The sequence below is a fragment of the Brachyhypopomus gauderio genome, unplaced genomic scaffold (genome assembly GCF_052324685.1).
Source record: "Brachyhypopomus gauderio isolate BG-103 unplaced genomic scaffold, BGAUD_0.2 sc299, whole genome shotgun sequence".
Classification (NCBI taxonomy): domain Eukaryota; kingdom Metazoa; phylum Chordata; class Actinopteri; order Gymnotiformes; family Hypopomidae; genus Brachyhypopomus; species Brachyhypopomus gauderio.
Genome location: NW_027507120.1, coordinates 83,525 through 107,060, shown reverse-complemented (window position 1 = coordinate 107,060; position 23,536 = coordinate 83,525). Strand labels below are relative to the sequence as shown.

Sequence of the window (23,536 nt, the reverse complement as noted above, 5' to 3'; positions counted from 1 at the left end):
GAATCATTTTGATCAATACAATGCAGGCCGTTCTTTGTGCACGTCACCATCATGACGTCACCACGATCACCATCATGTTTTGATAGAAGGCATACTGCTAGATTGCTGCTTTGCAATACATAGGAACACACTGTAATATATTCACAATTTTGTATTTGTTATCCACGTCACAAATTGCACACATATATGAGAGTCCAACAAAGTTGCCAGACTTCAAGGGATACAAGGAGATGAGAAGTGCCCGTGTGTGTGTGTGAGACCTTGTAGGAGGCAATCAATGGCCTTTATCTTGCTTAATGCTTAATAAATCTGATGTGCAGACTGGTCATCAGGTCTCAGTAATGTATTGACCTGCACCACTGCAATTCCTCAGTTTGTCTCCATGGTTAAATAATTTAGCTTTTCGGCGTGGGCCTTACTTACTCTTTGGTTCTGTTCATCCCCACAGTGAGACACCCATCCCAAACTGGCCACAACCATAGCTGCGTTTGATGGATGTGAGGTGTAGATGCAGCATGTGAATAACAAGAGGCCTTCTCCAACTGCTGGGATAGGTCAGGGAGCAGGCAGGGCCTGCAAGCTAGTATTTACCTCCATATTTAATTCGGTTCATCTTCAGTGAACCGCTGGCTGTGGACACAGACCCTGCAGTCATAACCTCTTGAATCAACAAAGGGTCTCAGGGTGCACCGTGATGGCATAAGAAAATTGCCTTCCTTTACAAGAACCGACTATAGATCTTTTGCTTCTCCTCTACATATAGTACCTGAAGGCTTTCTTGTATTAAAATCAACATAATTGAATATAAAAAATAATACAGAGTGTGTATATTTCCTACATTTTGTGGGGAGTTGATTTTGAAGGCACAGTAAGTGCTTTGGAGCTTCGTACAGTGAACATTCCTCAGTAGAGTATGTGAAACTGTGCGAGATGTCCTTAATATACAGAGGAAGACTTTGCCCTTAAATGTCTGCTTAAAAATCAGTGCTTAACCAATATATAAATAAATAAATAAATAACAGGCTGAAGGTAAGAATTTGTGGATGTTCTTTGCGGGGAGTATTTAGGGTTTGGTGTCTAGACAAGAGGAAAAGTGTTTCTCTTAGCACTGAAACATTTCCCAGCATTTCCAGTACCTTATTTGTCATTAACAGCTGATACTTCCCCTTGCTTAGTGCGTGCAGCAGGGAATTAATGGGAGATTGATGCTGGAGATATCAGTAAGCCGGTGTCAAAGGATTGACTGGGCTTGAATAAGAAATACGCTGGCGGAGGACGTGCCAAGGATTTGGCGGAACCTTGATCCAAAATTCCCCCTTAACCAAATCGTGCTCCCTGAGATGAAAGACAGAATTGTTCTGATATGCTGATCAAAGCTGCCTATCTCCTAAATCCAAAGGAACACCTTGAATCCTAATGGAGAATTTCACATGAGCAAAAGAGCATCACGATGCATAATGTATTTTAAATAATGTTTATGTAAACATCTGCTTGGGGTGTTTATCATTTATTTATTTATTTGATTTATTCGTCTTTGCCCCTCCCTCTGTGGTGCTGATTGGTAGATTGTAATTGACTAATCTAAGGCTGTTTGATAGGTTTGTTTTCCTCCTGCTGTTCTCCCCTACTGCTAGTATTAAATCTTCTACTCAGTCTGGAAGCCAATAACACGCGGAAAGATTTCCAGTTCATACAAATGGGCTACCCAGGGTCACAGTGTGTAGTTCAGGGCAGTCTACCCAGCCGGCTTGCTGGGCTCCTGCATCGTAAAAGTGGTCTAAGAGGTTTTAATTTATATGGTTTAAAACTCAAGATTAAATATATATCAGTGATCTTTTTAAAATCTAAAACTGACACTCTCTGTGAAGATAAAATGTAGTAAAATGCCCCACTTTGGCTTGATAATACTACTACTGCTGGGCATGCTTCTATTGCTTCTAGATTACTAACTTATGTGTGCGTCTGCACGCGCGTGTATATATATATATATATATATATATATATATATAGCTCCAATACACAATATCATTGTAAGAAATGCTAAAATAAAATGTAGTGTATATGATATTTATGACACTGTCTGCCTCATTGATGGCTATAATCTTCTGCACAGACGTGATGGGGCCTTGACTCGTGGGGAATGGGCTGCTTCTCTCCCCTTCCAACCTGTTAAAACGTTGTGCTTCCTGCTGCCTGTTTGCTGACATGTTGGCTTTTCCAGTGAGTGAGCTGGGCTGCCAATAGTGTCTGGACCGGAACAAGCACACACAGACGAGGTGGCACTCTGTACCTCTATAAATACCACTGTCACACTTATATCAAATGGGCCTGCTGCACTGAAAGGCCAGCGTAATTGCCACGTCCCCCCCCCCCCCCCGATACTCATACTGTGGCCAAGACGTCTGCAGGGATTCAGGATTATTCCGTGTAACACACTGACACAACTGGTGGGCATATTGATGTTTTCATTTGTAGTTTTAATTTGATGTTGGGGGGGGGGGGGGTGAGGTGATAAACACATGTACTGGTAAAGCACAGATTTGTATTTATATGCTGTGCGTGTTTTTATTGTTTTACTGGTGGCATTTGATTCACACGTGGTGTTTCTTATATTGCATCTGTGTAACTACATTTGGGATCTCATCTATAGCTTTTAACAAGCAATCACTGTTATGTAGACTAAAGTTTGAGTTAGGTTAGGTTTCAAATTAAGTGTGATTCCTTAGTCACCTTCAAGTGTTATCGTTATCAGTGTCAGAATGTCTTGTTTTGCCTGAGCTGCGATGTCAATAGAATGAGAAACCACTTTAGACCACCTTAACATAAACAGCTATCAGTAAAAGCCTTTCGGTTTTTGAGTTTATGAATGAAATCTCTGCCATAAATCATATGCCTGGGACTATGGGGTAAATATGTCTGAAAATGTGGCCTCTGTTATTATTTGCTGTTTCCCCTCAATTTCCATTCAAGTGCTGCACTTCATAAAGGGAAGGACCCGGGGCTGCCCCGAAACCAGTGCTGCTGGAATCACAGCGTTCACCAGCATCAGCTTGTTTGTTTTGAAACAATAGCAGGCGCAGACAGCTGCAGGGGTCGGGGAGACCCTCGTTTAAATACGCTTCCCCTGCCCAATCAGACGATACCCTGTCTCAGCAAGGAGGGAGTGGGGGAAATAAACAGAAAGCTCCGCTAGCGCGCCTTAGCCCAGGCAGGCATGGCGAGCACACGTGTCCCCCGCCAAGTGGGAAGCTGGTCTGGACCTCGCTCAGGCCCTGCACACTCCAGGGACACCCATGTGAGTACCAGATAGCTTTGGGTGTGAAACATATACACGATAACCTTCAAGACAGTCGTGGATCAGTGAACTCACATTAGTTGGACAGGATAAAGGTAAAAAGGTTCAGAATGCTATTAATAGGAAAAGCAGTGACTATCTGTACGGGCGATACAGATACATGCTTGCGGGGGATAACACAGGACAGAGTGGCAGTAATCTCTCTAAGACCTCAGAGTCTGCTGAACAGATCGGGATCGTGTGGTCTTTCCTTGTTACACTCACTGCTTGGAGCAAGCACTGTATAAATTTTGCTCTCGTTTTAAACACATTCAGCGCTTGTGTTTTGTAGTTTGCTTCTGAAGTAATTTTTTAAGCTATATATTTATAGAGTAAATGCCACTTGCCACATTATAGGAATAGAGAACTACAATGTAATGGACAAAGCAATAATTTAGTAATTTGGACTGTAAATGATCGTAAAGGCTGGAAATCAACCTTCATCTGAAAAGGCTCAAACTGTTTTATTCAAAATGACATTTGAATGCTATTCACCATAGGATTTTTTTATAGGATATTTTCTTTCAGAAAACAAATTTGAGATATTTCTAGAAAGTTGCATTACCCATGAGTGAGGTAACACAATGCAAATGCCCCCACCCGTCCCCCCACATCTGTCCATCCAAAATAAAAAAAAATAACAAAAACAGGCACTAGATATCTCCACTCCTCCTACCCTGCTGGGGAGGGTGCTTCTGGAGCCTGGTCCCACACCCTGCAGCTCAACCAGAGAGAGCTTCATAGAGCTTCATGCTCTCCCTACACGTGTGCACGATCAGCTTCTGACAGGAACATTGTGCGTTATATTTTGCTGCACACACAGCGCTACAAACACAAGAACCTCCTGACAACCCCCCACTTTTCAGGCTTGCCGTATGTGCGCAAAAAGCAGTAGCTCTTTGAACACAGAGAAAGTGTAATTTATTTATTAAAGCAGATTTTTTTAAAGAAGCTCTTAATGGTTACTTGCTGTAGAGTTGTATGAAACTGGCCATATGTTTAGAGACATTTGCTAAAACTTGAGGCAGTCTTTTTTCATAAAGTAAGACAGTGACTAAAATGGCCAATTTGCAAGCTAAGGGAAAGTGATTTTAGGAGACAAATGATTATGATGAGAATGAAATTCCTTTGCTCATTATTCAGCCGCATTTCAGATGTACACAGGCCGGCGTTAACGTAACTTTGGAAGAGGAATCGGAGGCTAATAACTCATAAAACAGAGTAATTAGCATAAGCAGCTGCAACACAGTGACCCCCATTCATCAAAGCAGTTGGTCCTGCATATTTGAAACGCACCACAACTTTATTTTATTTCGTTAGTTCAGTGAGTCTTTGGCACCTCCTCGGGGGCTGAAGGAGGGGTGGATATCCAGTGGCGGGCCGGAGACCATGACGTCTGTCTGGGCACCACACTGCGGCGCTCTCCCCCCACACCGACCCACGTAGAGACCCCAACGGCTTCCCAGGATAGCAGCCCAGAGGCTAATCCAGGGTGTGCAGGCAGCTTTATTAAAGGAAGTGTAATTAGCCACGGAGGAAGGTGGGCTAAAGGGGAGACTGGAGATAATTGAAGTCTGGAGATGGTATATGTGCAACCTGATGTCCTGTGGTTCACACATAGCATTAGTTCTTAAGGTCACCCGGCCTGGGGGGCTGAGGGAGCAAAAGGTTCAAGTGTGGTTTAAATGTTACTTCCAGGCCAGCGATAAACCTGGTCCTTCAGGGCCCCACGCTGAGCTGAACCTGTGCATGCAAATATCTTGGAAAGGTTGTTCTGAAGGGTGAACAAACCCAGCAGAGCCTTCCCTGTACTACTAACTGGGTATAGAAAATGTATTAAATAGTAATGTGATGATAATGTGTTGCTCACTGCTTTTTAAATGATTTTTCATATTTTTGCAGAGTGTCTACTGTCTCGTCTGTGTGGTGGTGCAGGATGCAGCTAAACTTGTACAAAAGTATACAAAGACACAGGAAGATACTCAGATTATGAGTGCTGAGGTGGCCTCTCATATGCTTCACCGTGATCGTTTTCTTTTGAAGAGACAATCAGTGGCTTTTAATAGCAGTGTGCAGTGTGGTGGTGCAAGCATAGAGTCATGTTTAATGCATACAGCATGTCTATCAAAGGACCTGGAGCTGAACCACTGCAGAAATGCCTGGAAAGCTCTTTTCTTGTTTTCCGAGGAGTTTAGCAGCTTGGTTTATGTTGAGGTGTAAGTCATCTCTGCAGAAACTCTATTAAGTTTGATTTAGTCTGTCTGGTCTGTCTAGAGGTCACAAGACCTCTAGAACGTACCCAGCTTTTCTATATGCAGCGTGTTGGAGATTTTTTTTAAGGCTTTTTGGTCGTTTTGTTGTGGTTGTGCATTCATCTATTGTGCATTCATGTGTATTATCAGTTGTTCATTGTCCACATTTCTCTTAGATCAAAGGAAAGAGAGACTCACCTGACTATTGAATATTGTCTCTGTCATAGACCTAGATCTAGGGGTAATCTTGATGAAGTGTCTTCATTGTCATCCGCAGCACTGACAGGGACTGAAACATCTGCACCACGACTACATGACACTAATTTTAATCCTGCTGTTGACTAATAATATAAGGACATGGTGAATGCATTACAAAGTCTGTTTTGAACAAAAACTAATTGTTATGAAGTAAAAAAAAACCCTGTCTGACAGTAAGCAGATGGACAAAACATTTTCAGCAAAAGACTGAAACTATGGCTAAATCAAGAACTATGCAGAAAACAACACTGCCAAGTTTATCGTTGGTCTAACTAAACATCGAAACATTTACACACTGCCCTTGGGTAGAATGCATCATAAACAGGAGACAATTCCCAATGCTTTGATTTTAAAGTAACTCCTACAGTTTCCCACACAAGTTATGTGACTGGCTCCTCCATTTCATATGCTGTTCCATCTGCTGGGTGGTGTTCTTTTTTGTCTCTTAAAATGTACTGCATGTTATGGAGAGAAGACTCAGACACACTGCAGGTACAGCAACACCTGAAATTCCAATACGAAGAGCAAGAATTTGGCCCTTTTTTTTCCTTCACACTCAGAAAAACAGCCTGACCTAGAACTGCCTCACTAAGCTCCTTTGACATTGTTACAGAAAGCTGGAAAATATTTCTTAACTGAAATCCTTCTTTAAAGTTTAAGCACTAGCTGTATGAACGAGAATACACAAAGGCCCACAATAGCTGAGCTATCTGAATAATATTCAGGGTTAGTTGCTAGGAGAAGACATGACTTAACCCTATGTTAGGAGCATGTCTTCCTGTTTGCATCAAGAATATGGTGTCAACATAAAAAAAAATGAAGCAGGTCGTGTAAACATTTTAATTCTGCAGTTTCGTATAGGGGTTTCTCAAACGGCCAAAAACAATTTGTCTCAGGTTTAAATAATGTATTCTTGATAAAGATGGAGCAAGCTGAGTAATATTTTGCAATATGTTTTGATAGATGAAGTAATTAACTCACTTCTTGTTAGCAGACTCAGACTTTTGGCCATGCTATAAGATCCTGAAACTCAGAACATGAGGGTAGGACCACAACCAGGGGGAGAGACCTACGACAGTGAGCACACTCACAGGTGTGACCCTGAACCCAGTCCTCATCTCCTCTTCCTGTCATGTAGTTCACAATGCATTTGACAAGACTATTGGGCAATCCTACATCATTTTAGGCCCCTGCGTATGCCATCTGATCACAGTCTCACTCTCATCACAGACACTACCGTAGCTGGTAGCACAGACAGTACCACAGACCAGCCCACAGACAGTACCACAGACAGTACCACAGACCAGCCCACAGACAGTACCACAGACCAGCCCACAGGCACTACCACGGATACCGCCACAAATAATAACACAGACGCTACCATACCACGGACACAGTACTTAACACTTGAACATTATGCTAACAGCAGATCATCACTGATAGATCTGTGTAGCCAGGCCATTTTAACTGTGTTATTTTTGTCACACCCATACACAGAGGCTAAGAGGGCCAGTAACTCAGTTTGTGATGTTGATTATCTGTGGTGTTTCCTCTCTGGACTGCTGCAGTCTGTCACATGCGCACATTAAACAGCGTTCCTCGTATGGAGACTGGGGTGGCCCTCTCACTCCGACATGCTACATGGGAGCAGCACAAGGATGATGTCCTTCAACACCTCTGAGCGAGACGCTCAAAAGACATTTTAGCATTCCTGCACCTCTTTCGATACAGACACTTAATATGATGAATTTAGAAACATTTCTGTGGGAATATTTTAAGAGGAGGTGATGAGACACGGAGGAAAGTGGAGGATACAAAATTAGACTTTTGGGACGCGCTGCCTGCCTGTTCACAGGCGGTGATTAACGGAAGCAAGCCACATGTGATTAACATTAAGGAGAGGTGGAGTTGGGCGGAGACTGATGGAGCTGCGAGGAGATATGGCGACAGTGACACGCCCTTAGAGCCCCAGTCTATATCCCAAAGTATTATATTCTTATACATGCAGTTTGTAAGAAGCAGTTATAGTATTTCTTAATTCTTATGTCTATTAACATCTGCATGGTAAAAATTTCAGAAGTTGGATGTACACCGAAGAGCATTAAACTCTTCAGTGTAAAGGGCAGACTATTTAGATTTGTAACACTCATTAAAAATGTTTGCCAAAACATTAGCATTAAAAATATCTGTAAGTTCTTCCTCTTCAAAAAAAAGAAACTCACTGATCACGCATGAAACTAGAAGGCCTTTGAGAGAATTGCAGAAAGAATCCTCAGCAACCAGAGGTGAAAGCTGTACATGCATTTCAAATACTGCGTTATATTAAAGCGAATCACCTGATTTGATCCCTAAAGTTACACAATCTGAAGCCTTCTAAACATGTAGGGAAGCTGGTTCTGCTACACCCACGCCAGGGTGTCTGGGGGGGGGGGGGGGGGGGGGGGGTCTCCTGCATCTGCCAAGGCACCCCGTCATTCATAAAAGACTCGAACCAATTAGTACACATGTATTTTTATTTAAGATTATTGTGTTATTTTGTATAATTGCTGGTCTCGTGCACAACTAAAAAGTGTGTCAGTGTCCTGTAACTTTCATATTGCACTGTACCTCTGATCCAAAGTTAATTGTTCTTCCAATACTTACATTTATATTTTCTTTTTCACGAACAACTGCTCATTATACATGAAACCTCCAGGTATGGCAGTTTGAGGGTTTTTATGCATATGCCAATTTTTGCATCCCAAGTACCCATCATGCACTATTCCATTTGGCACCACAGGGGTAAATCATCACAAAGGAATTCTGGGAAGCTCCTCACAACTCACAGACATCTGAGTCTGAATATAAGCAAACCTGTGTTGGCATGGTCCTTCAAACTATAGCAAAACCTTGACTGAATCTTGGGTAAAAAAAAAAACGCTGCCTTTTGAAACTCATGACTGCCTTTAGCCTATAACTCAAACGTTTAGTCCATTCAGGAGCCCTTTAAGAACAGGAGCCCTTGAAGGACAGTCCCCGAACTGTGGCATCACAGATTATTTCTTTGATTCGCTTGCTTTATGCGCACTTGAGCAGGCTGCGAAACGGAGATGTCCACAGTTGCTTGCAAAATGTCTGGCTGGCTGGTGTGTCTCCCAGGCCCACTGTGTATTGGGTATCACACACAGAGCAGCCACAGTGTCTCCTAGAGCTAGCTGGCCTGACACAACCCCCACCACGCAAATGAACAGTGGCGTGCTGACAGCAGGGAAGCCTCTTCAGAGATGAGGTTTGGGGTTTGCTCTTTTCTCTCTCATCATTTTGATAAGAAATTACACTTGAATTAATGCCGCCATTATTATTTCAGTCCATCTTCCCTCTCCAGTGCTACAAAGATACCCCCCCCCTTCCCCAAACCTCCACCCCACCCCCAAGGACAATCATGCTAGTCCAAAACGCCACTATTGGACAATGTCATACATTCTTGCCACAACCATGTTGAATTATTAAAGAAAAGACAAACAATGGCTTAAAAGTCAATTTGCCTCACTGTCTCTTTCCACCAGACAGTACGTGCCCCCCTGACACCTGCCTGTTGATTTTTTGGAATACAAAAGTGTAATTTTCAGAGAATTACATATAATAACCACCTATGGTGCCATGGAGAATTGTGTCAGTTGCAGTTGTTGAAAGTAAAGTAGTGGCTTATCTCTGTGCTGAACGGGCCCATCAATCACACAACAGTGATTTTTTCTTTCATTTTTACCCATAATGGCCCTGCTTCCTACAGTGCCTCCTGGAGAGGATTAGTGATTGAACACTAAAGTGCGATAGACCTCCACCGTGGAATCCAAATGGGGGCCTAGATTGAAAAGTTACTTTGAAACCATGTTGACTTGCCCCCCGACCAGCACGCTGCACACACAAACACACACATGTACGCACGCATGCATGCGTATGGTGCCGGACAGATCTTTGATGTCCCTACTGTGCTGTTCTTCTCAAGCTCCCCATCTCATCCTTTGAGGGCGAAGCTATATGAAGCTGTAGGGCATGAATATTTAACATCATCCCTAATGCTCTCCAGAGGATTATGTATACAGAGTACCTCATACATCTGATATGATATGATCTACATAATTGGGGTGAGTGTACTAGTTTCCTATTGTCACGAGAATAATACCCGGGAGCAGCAACATCAAATATCTCGTGATTCATCATCATTCAAAGCAGCGTGGCACCTGCAAAGGACAACAGGAATATGATTATTGGTTGAACACCTTCTATGCACCGTTATCTGCTAGCGTGAGAATCTAGGTTCAGTGCTCCATCTCAGCAACGTGGTGGCTCGAATTACATTCGTACAGCTTTGCGCGGTCCAGACCGTGCCAGGTTGCTGCACGGCTATGTTTCTTCCTGTGTGCAGAAGGCATTTTCTAATGATTCTCTAATGATGTGTTGACGGTTAAGCTGGCCCCGCAGGGCTCCGCCCCCGTGCAGGAGTGCATGATGCGGGGAGGCGTCGTCAGGGCAGGAAGGGCCGATGTGTGCTGAGACAGGTGCGTAGCCTGCCCGACTCTTACGGCTGAACTCAGCGGGCATTCGCACTGTGCTGTGATGCCCTGCGCCATCTGTCCTAAGAACAAGCAGGCAGACACACACGCGTGCACACACACACACACACACACACACACTCAAGTATAGCCCACCACTTCTGCACCTGGGCCAATCTTTGGGAAGCACAAAAAACAACAGGTTAGCCGGGGAACCTGTTTGAGTCCTGCGTTATCGCCATGCTTAATGCTTCTTTGCGAAACCTTTGTCAGGACGTATTAATTTGACTAATACTCCTGTTGCAAACATTGTTCAAATACTTGGGAAACCTTATTTTTAGAAAAGTCTATTATAAAGCTCTAGCATCTACTTGTCAATGGTTGTCCCACTTGCGCACCGTGAGTTGGCATTGCGATTCTCTCTAGTCTGACAAGAGCAGACAGGCTGTTTGAGTCTATGGTTGTAGCAGCAGATGAAATATTGTCTTGTGTTTACATCTCTTGTAGCATCTCAGATTTTTTTGGCACCTGTTCACTGATGCAGTCTCTCTTTTTCCTTCTGATACTGGGATGACCCATGCGTCCTAGCTAATGAATTATTAAGAGTTCAGGCCAAATTGTAAAAGATACAAGGGAAAAGGTGAATTTTTATTAGTTATTAAATAATTTATTAGAGTTATTAAACGGCTTGCCTCTTCATTTTCCCCCAGTAAGCATTACATCTAGTGCAGTGGCTGGAGGCTTGTCAATTAACTTTAACCTTCTACAAGCTGCGAGGACAAATACGTTTGTTTATTTACTGTGTGTAGACAGATTTGTATGTAGACTACAGATAAATAAATCTTTTCGGTTCAGTCTTCTCAAATTAAGTGCAGAACAAATAGATTTAATTCCGAGTGGAATTACATCCCCATAATATTTGCCATTTATTTTTATATATATTTTTTGTCTTTTGACGGAAGTATTTGAGCACGAGGGAAGTTGCAGGAAAGTTTACTATTTACTATTTACTATTTACTATTTCTTGTTCTTCAGTCGTCATTTTCAGACAGGCACAAATGGAAGCCCGTGGAAGCATATGCACGAAGTGTAAACATGCATGTTCCTATCCGCAGATTGAGCACATCTCATCAAAAACCAGCAGAGTCAGTTTTGCATAATGGCTAAAATATGTGCATGTATAATGTGCCCAGTGAGCCAGTGGTCTCTGGAAAGTGGCATTGACACATTAGGGCGTCATTATAAGGGCATCAGAAGTACAATGTGTAGTGGCAAAACAAGGGCAATACGAAAAGGCTTGCGAGGTGTATTGACAAGTCCAGGTGGAATCAGATAATTGCCTCAGCCTTTCCTGAAGGAAAAGAAGAGAATTACTTTTGGGCCACCCCAGAGGACAACACGTGGTTTTCGAAGCCTTCGAACAGTGAGGTACACGGATGAGAAATCGCCATTTTTAATCGCGCGAGCCGGCTGGCACGCTGAGCATTAAGCTGGCACTTTTGGCGCCCTCCCTGGTGACCCTGGACATCGCGCCATCTGGAGGGCACGTCTTCCACCAGCCCAAGTGCCTTTTGGCTGCAAAAGTTCTGTCGGGAAAAAAAAAAACTGCTGAAAGGTGCTGACTCTGAAGTCAGTTTTTGTGTGTGTGTGTGTGTGTGTCGTGCTCGGTGTATGAGCTGATCGATAAGTGGAGAGAGAGGCACAAAGGTGTGGAGACCCCGTGACTGAGGCCAGAGTGACTGTCATTATCACCTCCATTATGATCCAGGCCTTAATGCTGGGACTGGCTCTCTGAGAGCCTCTTTCTCTCTTCACTGCTGCCAAAGACACCTGTCTGTCTGGGTCAGCAAGCCCTGCAGAAGCTCACTCTGCCCTTTCTTTACGCTGCAGAGAGTTCCTGTCTGTTCGCATCTAGATATAAAATGAAAGTCTGCCTGCGGTGGTTGGACATTTCTATACTGGAGTTTCAGTGACTGAGAGAAGACCTCTGAACATCATGTGGTATTGTGTAGTGGACGACGAGGCAACACAGGTTTGATGGAGCTTCTGACAGGTCTCAGGAAAGTGGCAGTTTGCAATTTAAAGAATGGTAGAAAGTTGCAATGTAGTCGAAATGTGGTTAAGCCAAACGTACATTTATTATTATGCTTGTGTCTGAAGGATTGTTTTTTGTTGTTGTTATTTTAATTTAAATATTTTAATTTACATGTGATGAATATCAAATTACATTTGCAACCACTTTTCATTAGCAGAGGTAATAAGCAGGTGTTGCAGCTGTCAAATTTCAAGATCTGTTTAGACAAGCTTTGAAAAACATTTACTAATCTCATCTCTACTGTCTCTTACAGCCAATCCAACCACTGCATGTCCAGCCACAGCCAATCTGCTCTTCCCACAATGTATATGCAAATCAAGGTGACGAATTCCATGCATCCATTGGATGAAAATAATGGAGGTATCACAGACTTCCTGATGGAATAACCGACTAAGTGCTTTATAAGCTTAATAGGGATGCATCCTTGACCACCAATAAACAAGCCTCACAAGATGGCTTTAATAATCACAGTTTAAGCCAAGAGGCAGAAAAAAAATGGCCAGAGATGGAATCTGGCCCCTGGCATTTTAACTCGAGTTAAAAATATGTGTTTGAATTTATCTGTGGAGTACCACAACCGCCTTCCCCCACGCCACCCCATGCCACCCCACACCACCCCAACCTACCCCACCCTGATCGGTGAGCTGAGCCCTGGATAAGGTGAAGCATCCCAAGTATTTAAGACCCCAACTAGCAGGAGGCAGGGTGTGTTAACTCTTAGCCTGGCCTTGAGATGGCTCATCTGCTTATATTCCCTTTCGGCGTTCTCCGTGTCGAGGCAAAAACAATATAAATGACGACACCCCTGAAGGATGGTGTGCACCACGCTAGTGCCGTGATGGGGTATTGATTCCTACTACATTGCTAAAATTGCCTGTCTGCCTCCCAGCTCCAAACACACATGTGACAGCTTTTATATAGGCTGGGAGCCGCACGGCGCGCCTGGCCACTCCCCCAACCCCACACCCCTCCCCCAGACCCCTCCCCCACACCCCACACCCCTCCCCCAGACCCCTCCCCCTGCCCCACAGACCAGACTGGATGAGTCCAGCGACCTGCAGCTCTGCCCATGTGTATGCACAACCATCACCCCCAGCTGTGGCAATGCACAGAAATCTGACAAGCTGTTAAAAAGACAATCCATTTTAGCGATAAAAGATCCAAGGAGTGGAGAAAAACAATTTTAAAAACATTTTACTAGTTAAGCAAAGCCTTCAGGCCTCTCTTTTCATTAAGAGTGAAGGAAATTAGAATTTGTGTGATACAGTGTGCTGGGCATTAATCTGAGAATACTTAAGCGTTGGTGATGTTTTACAATGAGGTAAACGCAACAGGAAATCTTTTAATTTGATATCAGCCAGTGCAGCGTCAATCTCCCTGAAATGCACTGCTTTGAGAAAGAAAACCTTGTGAGACACTGTCTCCAGCATTCATTAAATAGCCTAAGATTAAAGGCACCTGCTGGTTTATGGAGAAAATGGTGAATAAATTCACCTCGGTTATAGATTGAGACTGTTGTTGTCATGACTCCAGTGAACAGGTTAAATGCAGCCCATGAGCGCAGTCAATCACAACCAGAACACAACCAACCAATATGTAAAACCCAGCAGAGGAAATTTGAATGTTTTTGTTAAGTGTTTAGGGTTTTATGTTAATCAGATTATTAGGTTTATAATTAGTTCAAATTGTGTTTACGGAATTGGCTGTTTATATGAGCATGAAATGATTGAACATTCCCATACCACAGACACTTCTGAGAGCAGACCAGCTTGGTTGATCAGATTTTGGAATTTAAGAAAAAATAAAATAAAAAAATCACGAAGCTTTGTATGTTGGTGTGCGAGCTTGGCCGACTCGAAGCATTTCTGATGTTGCTAAGTCGAGCAAGAATTAACGTGCTGGAAAAGCTGCCTGCCCTCTGTTGACCTGTGGAAAACACTCATACATCATTGATTTGGTAAGAGCCTTTTTATGCCCCCTTTTCAATATGCTAACGTCTTAGCTTTTTTTTTTTCTTTTTTTTTTGGAAATCTCTCTGTGACCTTCCTAAAGCTCGCAGATGATGGCTCCATCAGCCATCTAAACAAGATCAACCCCAGAGATTTAGCAGTGTGATGTATCACATTACAGTATCGTAATGTGATACATCTGGTCTCTGATTTAGAGAGTAGTGGTAATGATGTCCAGAGAGATCAATGAACCCCCCCCCCCTCCCCCCAAAAAAAAAGGCAGAGCTCCCTCCTTGGTGATGCTATGGGGGATACGGAAGGAGAGAGAGGGGCTGCTTTGGAGAGAGGAGACTCAGCTCTTTAATCAGGATTACTTGAAAACGGGCCTGACAGTATCTGCATGCTGTTTGGCAGTGATAAGCCCCATCAAGTGTGTAGGGGATGGCAGGTCAGGAGGGGGAGCCATCAAACAGCTTTTAGGTGAGACGCTCGAATTCGACAGCTTGACCTCAAATGGAGCACAATAACCATGTCACTTGGTCTAAATATCCTATACAAAAGCTGCCCTCTGAAGCAGTGAACAGAGTGGTGCTTTTAAGAGCAATAATATAATGCTTCTAATGACATTGAGCAGAAGGTGTGCCATCAGTATCTGTGAAGATAGTGCTCGAACATTTCTGTTTGCCCTTAGAGTTTTGACCTTCACTAAACACTCATTCTCCTCAATTTGCTCTCCTATTACAGCACTTACAATGGTGAGCGGCACCCTCTTCCTTAGAGCCCATGCTTGGCTGTCACCCCCCCCACACACACACACACACCCCTCTCTGATTGAAAGTGAACGCAGGGATGTGCATTTCATTGCCACTCTCTTTTCTCTCGGTTGCAATAAAGACAATAAAGTTTTCACAGCCCTATCAAAAAAAGAAGAAAAGAAAGTTGTGAATCTCGTGGCACTAGTACAACGGCCTGGGTGAGGGAGTCTGTATTTCACATAATGTATATCACATAATTAGAAACTATTAGAATCTATCGTCTCCAGGGGTTTTGAGAGGCCCTTGATTTCTCTAATTGGGAACTTATTTTTTTTTATTAAAGAGGTGTGGTTATTGGTGAGGCAGTAAGAGGTGTGCAGGGTCAGAAGCCTCGTAGGGTTTAAAACAATAACCCCATGAGAACAAACAAAACTGATTGGGTGATTTAGGTGATTAGTGATGGTCTGCATATTGGAATCATAAAAAAAAAACCAGAAGAATTTCACGGGGAAGAAGGCATTGGCGTTTAAAGCTGGCCAGCACGAGGTTCCAGAGGCTCTATATCCCTGAATTGCACCAAAAATAATCTTTCGCTTTCGATTTCATGAGGTTGCTCTGATAGTTGCGATTCATATGTCACTGTCTGGGAAGAAATATTTGGGGGGGGGGGGGGGGGGGGGGTAGTAGAATGCAGTAGAGAAATTCAGCACACATATTGATCAGCTCTTTAGCTAGTCTCCATAGAATGGGTAATTGTGTCTGTGTATTCTCGCGGGAGCGTTTGAGAGTGTGCCGCAAGAACGCAGTTGTACAGCATAACCTCCCGGCTGGTGTACTGACCTCAACTCCTTCCTCTATTTTTTTCTTCCACAGACATCTATGCAGCTGCCATATTGGTTTTCCTGTTTATGTTGACCTTGACCTCTGCCCCCTGACCTGCTGCATAATCTTGGTAACCATATCATTTTTATTTAATCATTTGGTTTATTCCATTATTTTGTTATTACCATTTTCTTGTTTGTTAATACTTTGTTATTTATCATTTGCATAAACGCTAATCCACAATTCTGTCATTTCAGTAGTTTAATTGATGATTTTATATTTCTAACTTGTTATAACTTTTGAATTTGTTTGTTTGCATGCTCTATGGTCTATTCCTTTCCTGTGTTGTTTCACCTGCATTATTTAAAGGTGCACTGAGGAATGTTTTCTATGTTCTATGTATTATTGCCATGCTGCAGCTGGTCATTTGGCTAAACCATAATACACCAGGAAGTTACCCAATGTCTGCCTTTTAAGATTAAGGTTGAAATTTTCACCAGTCTTGGCAAAATCTCACATTTGCCATGTTGTAATATGCCACAACTACTACACAACTAATTGCTGATAAATAATATTAATATTTTTGATATTTTGTGGTTTTGGTCAAAATCTGCTTAAAATATCTTTAGTTTTTCGTGAGGATGATTTTTGGTAAGCTGTGTTTCTTTATGAGATATATGCCCAACACCTCAGTTCCACACACTCTACGTTCCCTACGTTAGTCCCAGAGAAACGTCATCTTGCACTACGCAAACCTGAATTTGATCAGCACAGCGGGCTGCTGAGTAATTTGTTACTATGACGTAGTTGTGGCTTGAGTAGGTCTGAGAACTGTTGAGTATTGTAACTAAATAATATCTTTACGTTAGGCAGCTTGTCTTCACAGCAAAAAAACAGTATTTAATTAACACCTCAATAATTTACATACATAAGTCCAGCTGGAGTTTATATAACACTTTAGGTGTTCATTCAACATTGGAGATTTTGCTGCGTTTTGTGCATGGCAGATGGAGCTAAAATCACGCAACACCTCGTGCCATGTTGCAGTGTTTCATATTTTATTGATATTATTGTCCTTTTCACATCTGTTTCACATATTTTCACCTGCTGTGTCTTTTTGGTGGTTGGTTGTCTAGTTAGCTACCACTGTAAGGTCACTCCAGTGCTTAATCCTGCTGTAGTGTTTTCAGGGAGGGTGACGCTGCCCCTCTCAACCCCTCTCCATCAACATGACAGCTGGCAATTGTTATTTTATTTCTTGTTTTGCCCTACTTGTTAATTGATGTAACCTTCACAAAGCACGCACCTTTACAGCTTGTTTACGAGTACATTCATACAGGGTAAACATGCAGAGGAATAGTCTAATGGAGTAAATAGTCATGTAAAAATAGATTTGCATAGGGCCGCTCGGGCACACATGCAAATGGAGTGTGTGTGACCACCAGTGGACCGATAACTGATAGTATTGATGGCTTTGGGTTCTGTTATTGGTACTGTTTACCAATTGGTAATGAGCAAAATGGGCTTGTTGCTGTACAATTGTAATATATACATATATATGTCTTCAGGACTCAGGTGAAGAGAGAAAGGGGTATTTGGTGAACAGTGTAACTTTAAGCATAGCTTAATGGTGTACCTTGATACTACATTTTTGTTTATTTTGACAGGATTATTATACCATGGCATTTTAATACTGTGACATGCCAAAGTGGTGTGTTTGTGTGATTGGTCAGTGTGTGAGCTCATGTCACAGCCTGATTAAAGGGAAGTCAAACTGGTGTGGGGAGAGAGAGGGGGAAAGAGAGAGAGAGAGAGAGAGAGAGAGAGAGAGAGAGAGAGAGAGAGAGAGAGAGAGAGAGAGAGAGAGAGAGGGGGAAGAAAAGCAGAGAGGGAGAAAGAGAGAGAAACAGAGAGGGAGAGAGGGGCTGGTCTTAGAGTTGTCACTCTCTGCTGTAATCTTGCCTGTCTAGAGCAGAGAACGAACATAAGCTTGCAGTTGTATGCAGCAGTGGTTAAGTGAGCGGGACGTGTGTAGTGGCTCGGCCGGCATCGTCACACACGCCTTAATCGCTCCTCCTTTATTTACCCCTCCCATTCTCATTACCCCTCGTCGTTGTTGGGGACAGTCCCAGGTGGCTGACACACAGCCTCGGGGGCTCTGTGCTCTGGCGCACCACTGCCCAGAGACTTTTGAGACGACCCCTAACCCTGCTCCTCCTCCACTGGCCGGAGACTTTTGAGACGACCCCTAACCCTGCTCCTCTTCCACTGCCCGGAGACTTTTGAGATGACCCCTAACCCTGCTCCTCTTCCACTGCCGGCCCGTGTGCCTCAACGAGCCAATCCGTGCCTCTTGGCGAGTTACGCGTTGCCAGGGTCGCGGGGTCATCACTTGGCCTTATGAGGCCCTCACCATCCCCGAGCTAAAGTCAGCCTCTGTGGCACGTCGTGTTGTCTTACTGGCTCCTCTTACTCTCGTTCACAAGTGTCGCACGAGGACGGGAACACGCGGCGAACAACAGGTCTCTCTCTACAAACAATGGCTCTGTTTCACCATTGTTTGTATGACTGGCTGTTCCTGTCTTATTGAGCTACTGTGTGAGATGCATTCAGACCAAGTGTGGGAGGCTGGGACTCCCTGGTTAGACGTTTCTCCTCTTGTGCTGAAGGATTCCTGTGGTGTCATCTGCCACCCTCTGCCCTTTAGTGAGATAATCCAATTGGCCTTTTGATTAATGTACTGCTCCCATTCCAACTGCCTTCAGATGGAGCCCGTCACAAGGGGAATACCAAACAGACTGGGCCACCGGAGTAGCCCATAACGAGCAGCCGAAAAGCAAATCAAAGGAATCAATCTGCTTCTCCTTCTCACAGGCGAAGCCCTGAGGGCCAGTGCGTCTCACGCTCCCCGCGTCATGAGACGGCTCTAATTAGTGGCCACCGCATACCGCATCCAAATACGGGTTGTATTAAAAATAATGCCCCATATTAACGTCCAGTGGGCCTCTTATCTGTGCACGTGTGGGCGTGCACGCGAGGAGCGCCTTTTGAAATCTCATTTATTTCTGCCGTGCGAGTGACACGGGAGCGCGAAAGGTCGCCCGCTTTGTTTTGTTTTTTTTTTTTTGCGCTCGGAGGGGAAACATTCCCCGAATTGATTGGAGAGGAGTACCAACGCCGAGCGTGCGGGCGAAGGAATGCGTACGGGGGGGGGGAAGAGGGAACTGGGATGGGAGTGAAGATTATGTGGAGGCCGGCAAGAGGCCCGGAATACAAATGAACGCTGCAGGACAGGATTGTGGTCCAGAGGTGCTTGGTGTGGGCCAGACGTGCTGCCCCGCCCCCTTCCTCTGGGCCAGGTAAGCTGAAGATTTCTTAAACGATGCTCTGGCCCTCCCCACCCATGTTGGCCGTTTGATGGTGAAGAATCATATCAGTTGAATGCGATCTTTTAGGCCGGCATAGAGATTTTAAACTCGACATAGCCTATGTGCTATATGCTATGTGGGAGTTTACCCATGTGAAGGTGTAGGGGAGCTATAATGTGTTGCACATCCAAATCTAACCTCTTTCTCACGGATGAGCGCACTTCAGCAGGGCTGGTCAAATTCAGTCAATGGATTCACACAGGCATATCACACACACAAAAAAAGGTCCCTTTGACCATACGAGACCCTTTCATTAAAACCCCTCTCCGTTCAGCTCCGTTTCTCCGCTTAATGGCACAGCCTCTTTATCTGCCTCCCACTGCTCCCCCCGCCCCAACGCCCGGCCTGCGCCGCCGTCTCCGCTCGCCGGCCGCCGTCCTCCGGCTTGTTTTGTTAGCTCCAGTGTTGTGTTTCAAGGCTGGATTAGATGTCACTCAATTAAAAGAACATTAGGGCTGGGAGAGATGGTTGCTATGGCTGCGGTGTGGGAGCTGGAGCGAGCTCTGTGGAGATTACCCAGAGGGCCGAGCAGGAGCCCCGTCCTGCAGGCCGCGGAGAGCCTCGGGGTCCAACCTCGCGGCCCGACACAACGGTGCCGGCAAAGTTTTGCACCAAATCAGTTGCAGCCGCGCACACCCCTCTCCGGTGAAATTAATTAAAAAGGCGTCGACACTAAGGAGTGCAAAAAAAAAAGTTAGGGAAGCGGTGTCACAGAGGACTTCCTCTGATCTGAAGCCCTTAGACAGGCCAGGATTTATCCAGCTCCTTCCTAATATGTAGTAGATTGCTGCTCCCCAGGTGACAGATCAGGTAAGGCCCAGTGAAGCATACACAGCTCTCTAAGTGCTTCATTATTTTAGCCTTCCATTCTTCAGCGTGGCATTCACTTAATAAGGCTTGATTCACTGCTTTTTATGTGCTGTGTTGCATTTGATATAAGGATTTTTGTCACAGTTTGTCTGCCAAACGCTGACTTTTTTTTTTACCCAGTACAGTCAGCCTCTGAAAACTGAAACCGAATATAAATGGAAACTAATTGAAATTAATCAGGTTTGAAGGGCTCTGACTGTGATTGAGTTACAAATACACAAAATAAACAGTGCTAAGCCACTCACTCTGAACCCTTTGGTGTTAATATGTCAAATTAAGTACTGCCAAGTTGCTCCAGTGAATTTTTTAAGTTGTCTAAAGTTTACCTTTCCAGTCACTCTGCCCTCCAGCATAAATTAAAGGGCCTCTAACCAGTTAACGCTAGACGAACTTGGTCACCAGAACATTAGCCTTGATGGCCTTATAAGCCCATATTTCTCCTTGTTTTAGTGTTGTGCATTAAAGGCACGGATGGGAAAGGGTTCATGTGTAGAAGATGCTAGCACAGGAGAAACGCCTGCATCCCTCCTGTTATTGGCTTGTTGTAGTTTTTTGCAAGCCTGTGCTCCTTGCTAAGTGGCACACTGTTGTCACGTTGACCTATGGATTGATGGATAGTTCCTGATATCCGGTAATACGGAGAGCATCTCTGAGCGGAGCAGAGACGAGGCCCTTGGGTCCCACGTTCCCCTGGGCTCGGGCCTGGGCGTGAGCGTGTCTCCGTCGGGGAGACGCTTGCGTCTGCGTCTGTAAGTCTGACTTCCAGCCGTTCCACATCACGTCACCCTCCACAACCGCCTTTGAGTGTCACATTCACACTGCCTGCACACTTATATATAATAATGCAGAGATGATAAATAGCCAGACACTGTGACCTTGTAGGTGTGTGTGTGTGTGTGTGTGTGTGTGTGTGTGTGTGTGTGTGTTTGGGGGGGGGGGGGGGGGGTGCCTTTGTCTGTGTCTCTGTATGTGTCTGTGTGTGGGTGGATGGGTGGGTGTTTGTGTGTAAGTGTGTGGATCTGTGCACACTGCTACTGTGGCCCAGCCTAACACCGGATCTCCAGGTCCCAGAACCACTCTGGCCGGAGCTCGTTACATGCTGTGTCTAATCAGGGCTGTAGGCCTTTTACGGTTTCATCATGTGAATGAATGTATCGGGACTGTAAAATGTACGGTCAGGTAGTCGCTACACAGTGGAGTGGTAATGTGGCCTCATCTGCATGAAGGCGTCATTGCTGGGTAATCTGAAATCAAGTTCAAAATTAAATGGCGATTGGCCAATGCTAATCACGCCTGCTTTTGTCTGCTTTGGTGACAAGTGTCTTAAACACGCAGAATTCATGACGCATCACAGTTTGGTGTTTGTTAAAGAGACACCTCTTTTGTGAACCTGGCAGTCTAAAGTCGTATAACAGAAGTTACATATAGAAAATTGATGACAAAAAACTTCTCTAAATGAAAATAATAGTATAGGGTCTTTAATGGGAAAATTCTCTGTAAGAGATCTGAGTATTTACAAGCGTGATACTCATCAGGATTTTGTCCTCATCTTGATTCTTCTAAAAGGTGTCTCCTATAATCCTGACACGCTGGCAGTGTTCATTTTTCTTCTAAAGCTCAGACTTGGATGTGCGCTGACATCTGTGGTAGCTATAGCTGATGGACAGGGACCTTGGTCATGGAGAACTGAAGGTCAGTTCATTTTTAAAGAAATGTTCCTAGGATAAGGACGGCACGTTCAAATGTGAAGGGCAGATGTGTGTCGTGGCTGCGTGAACGCCTGCTTGACCTTTACGGGGGGGTTTAAACAAGGAGTTTAATGAGTGTGGAGGAACAGAGCAGCAGGTTTTGAAACCTTCTCAAGTTCTGCTCAATGTGTTATTTGTTCATTGTTGTTGGTCCTGTGCAGGTCATCTTGCACCTGCCTGGCTCTTGTTATACATACTAATAGCTCCACACACACACACACACACACACACACACTGTATTACACACACTGTAACAATATTTTTTGTTACAACTGTTTTTGCACAGGATATTAAGGCTTTATTAGGTTTTTTTCCTTTTACTTATCAATAATATAGTTGTTTGACATCCCAAGTAATAAACATGATGTGTCCATCCGTATATCTATGTCCGCTTAGCTCTTGTTCAGGATAGTCCCGCAGCAAAGTCCTGTTTTAGTCATGCCACAAAATATACCTGTCAAGCATATTTTATGTAAAGCAGACAGGTATTATTGCATTATAAATTCATTCCAAATGTCAGTTAGTGGCTGGGCTCGTAGGGGTCTTGTAGAAAGTCACATTTCCATAATATATCCTTGCATTACACATAGAGTGTGCAGACTGATCTCCCAGCATGAATTTCTAACATGATTTCTCTCCTCCTCCATTTCTGCTCCCTCTGTCTCCCCACTCTTATTCAAACCGGCTAAATAATGGAGCTTCTGAATACCTGATGGTGCTGTTTGAGAGACGTGTACCTCTCCGCCACCTGTCCGTGCACGCCGGGGGGGCCGAACGGCGGTGCCCTGCGAAATCAACGCCGCGGGAGAGTGAGCACACGGCGGGCTGGAGCGGGACGCACAGGACCAATTCCACCCGCTGCTGTTGGGTCAATATAAAACCTCATTATGGGAGTGTCATAGGAAATTTGTGCACTTTCTGCTCCATCTAGCAGCAATTTTGCTGGATAAGCACCTCTCTCATTTGCCCATTTTAAGCATTCCGTTAAAGAAAGGCTCGCAAACAGGATCCCATCTCTTTCAGGCTCACGGCACTTGCAGGGGTAAATCCCTCCAGCAGTCCTGAATCAGGCTCTGCCAGCCTGTATAAACGCCTGTGTCTTCCGTAGTGGAAGTGTGAGTCTCTGTGTGTGTGTGTGTGTGTACGTCAGAGAAAGAGAGAGTATGTGAGAGAAAGAGTGCATGTGAGTGTGTCTGTTTTAGAGAGAGCAGGCATTTCACTCAGGCCAAGCTTTGACACCCACTGTTAACCCTGTAATTAATCCCCTAATGACCTAGTTAGTATGCTGCTGTGCGTGGCCCTTTGTATATGTCAGGATTTTTACTGCAGCCTCTGCTCACACACCACCCTCTCCTCTAATATACATTTTATTCTCTTCTTAGTCAATTAGCAGCATAATACATGAAAGCACTTGTGTTGTTCTTTTTTAGTGAGGAAGCAAAGTCCAGTTGCAGGGGCAGCTGCAGTGAACAACTCAGGGCTTAAGACTAAGA

At 44.3% G+C, this 23,536-nt stretch overlaps 1 long non-coding RNA gene across 1 annotated transcript in view; it reads left to right on the top strand.

Annotated features, from left to right (window-relative positions):
• The first annotated feature begins 12,721 nt into the window (after positions 1–12,721).
• Positions 12,722–23,536, top strand: part of LOC143504563 (uncharacterized) — a 69,723-nt gene continuing 58,908 nt past the window's right edge. Inside the window, exons 1-2 of the long non-coding RNA XR_013127594.1 lie at positions 12,722–12,831; positions 16,049–16,127. This is a non-coding gene — a long non-coding RNA (uncharacterized LOC143504563). The remainder of the gene's footprint in view (positions 12,832–16,048; positions 16,128–23,536) is intronic.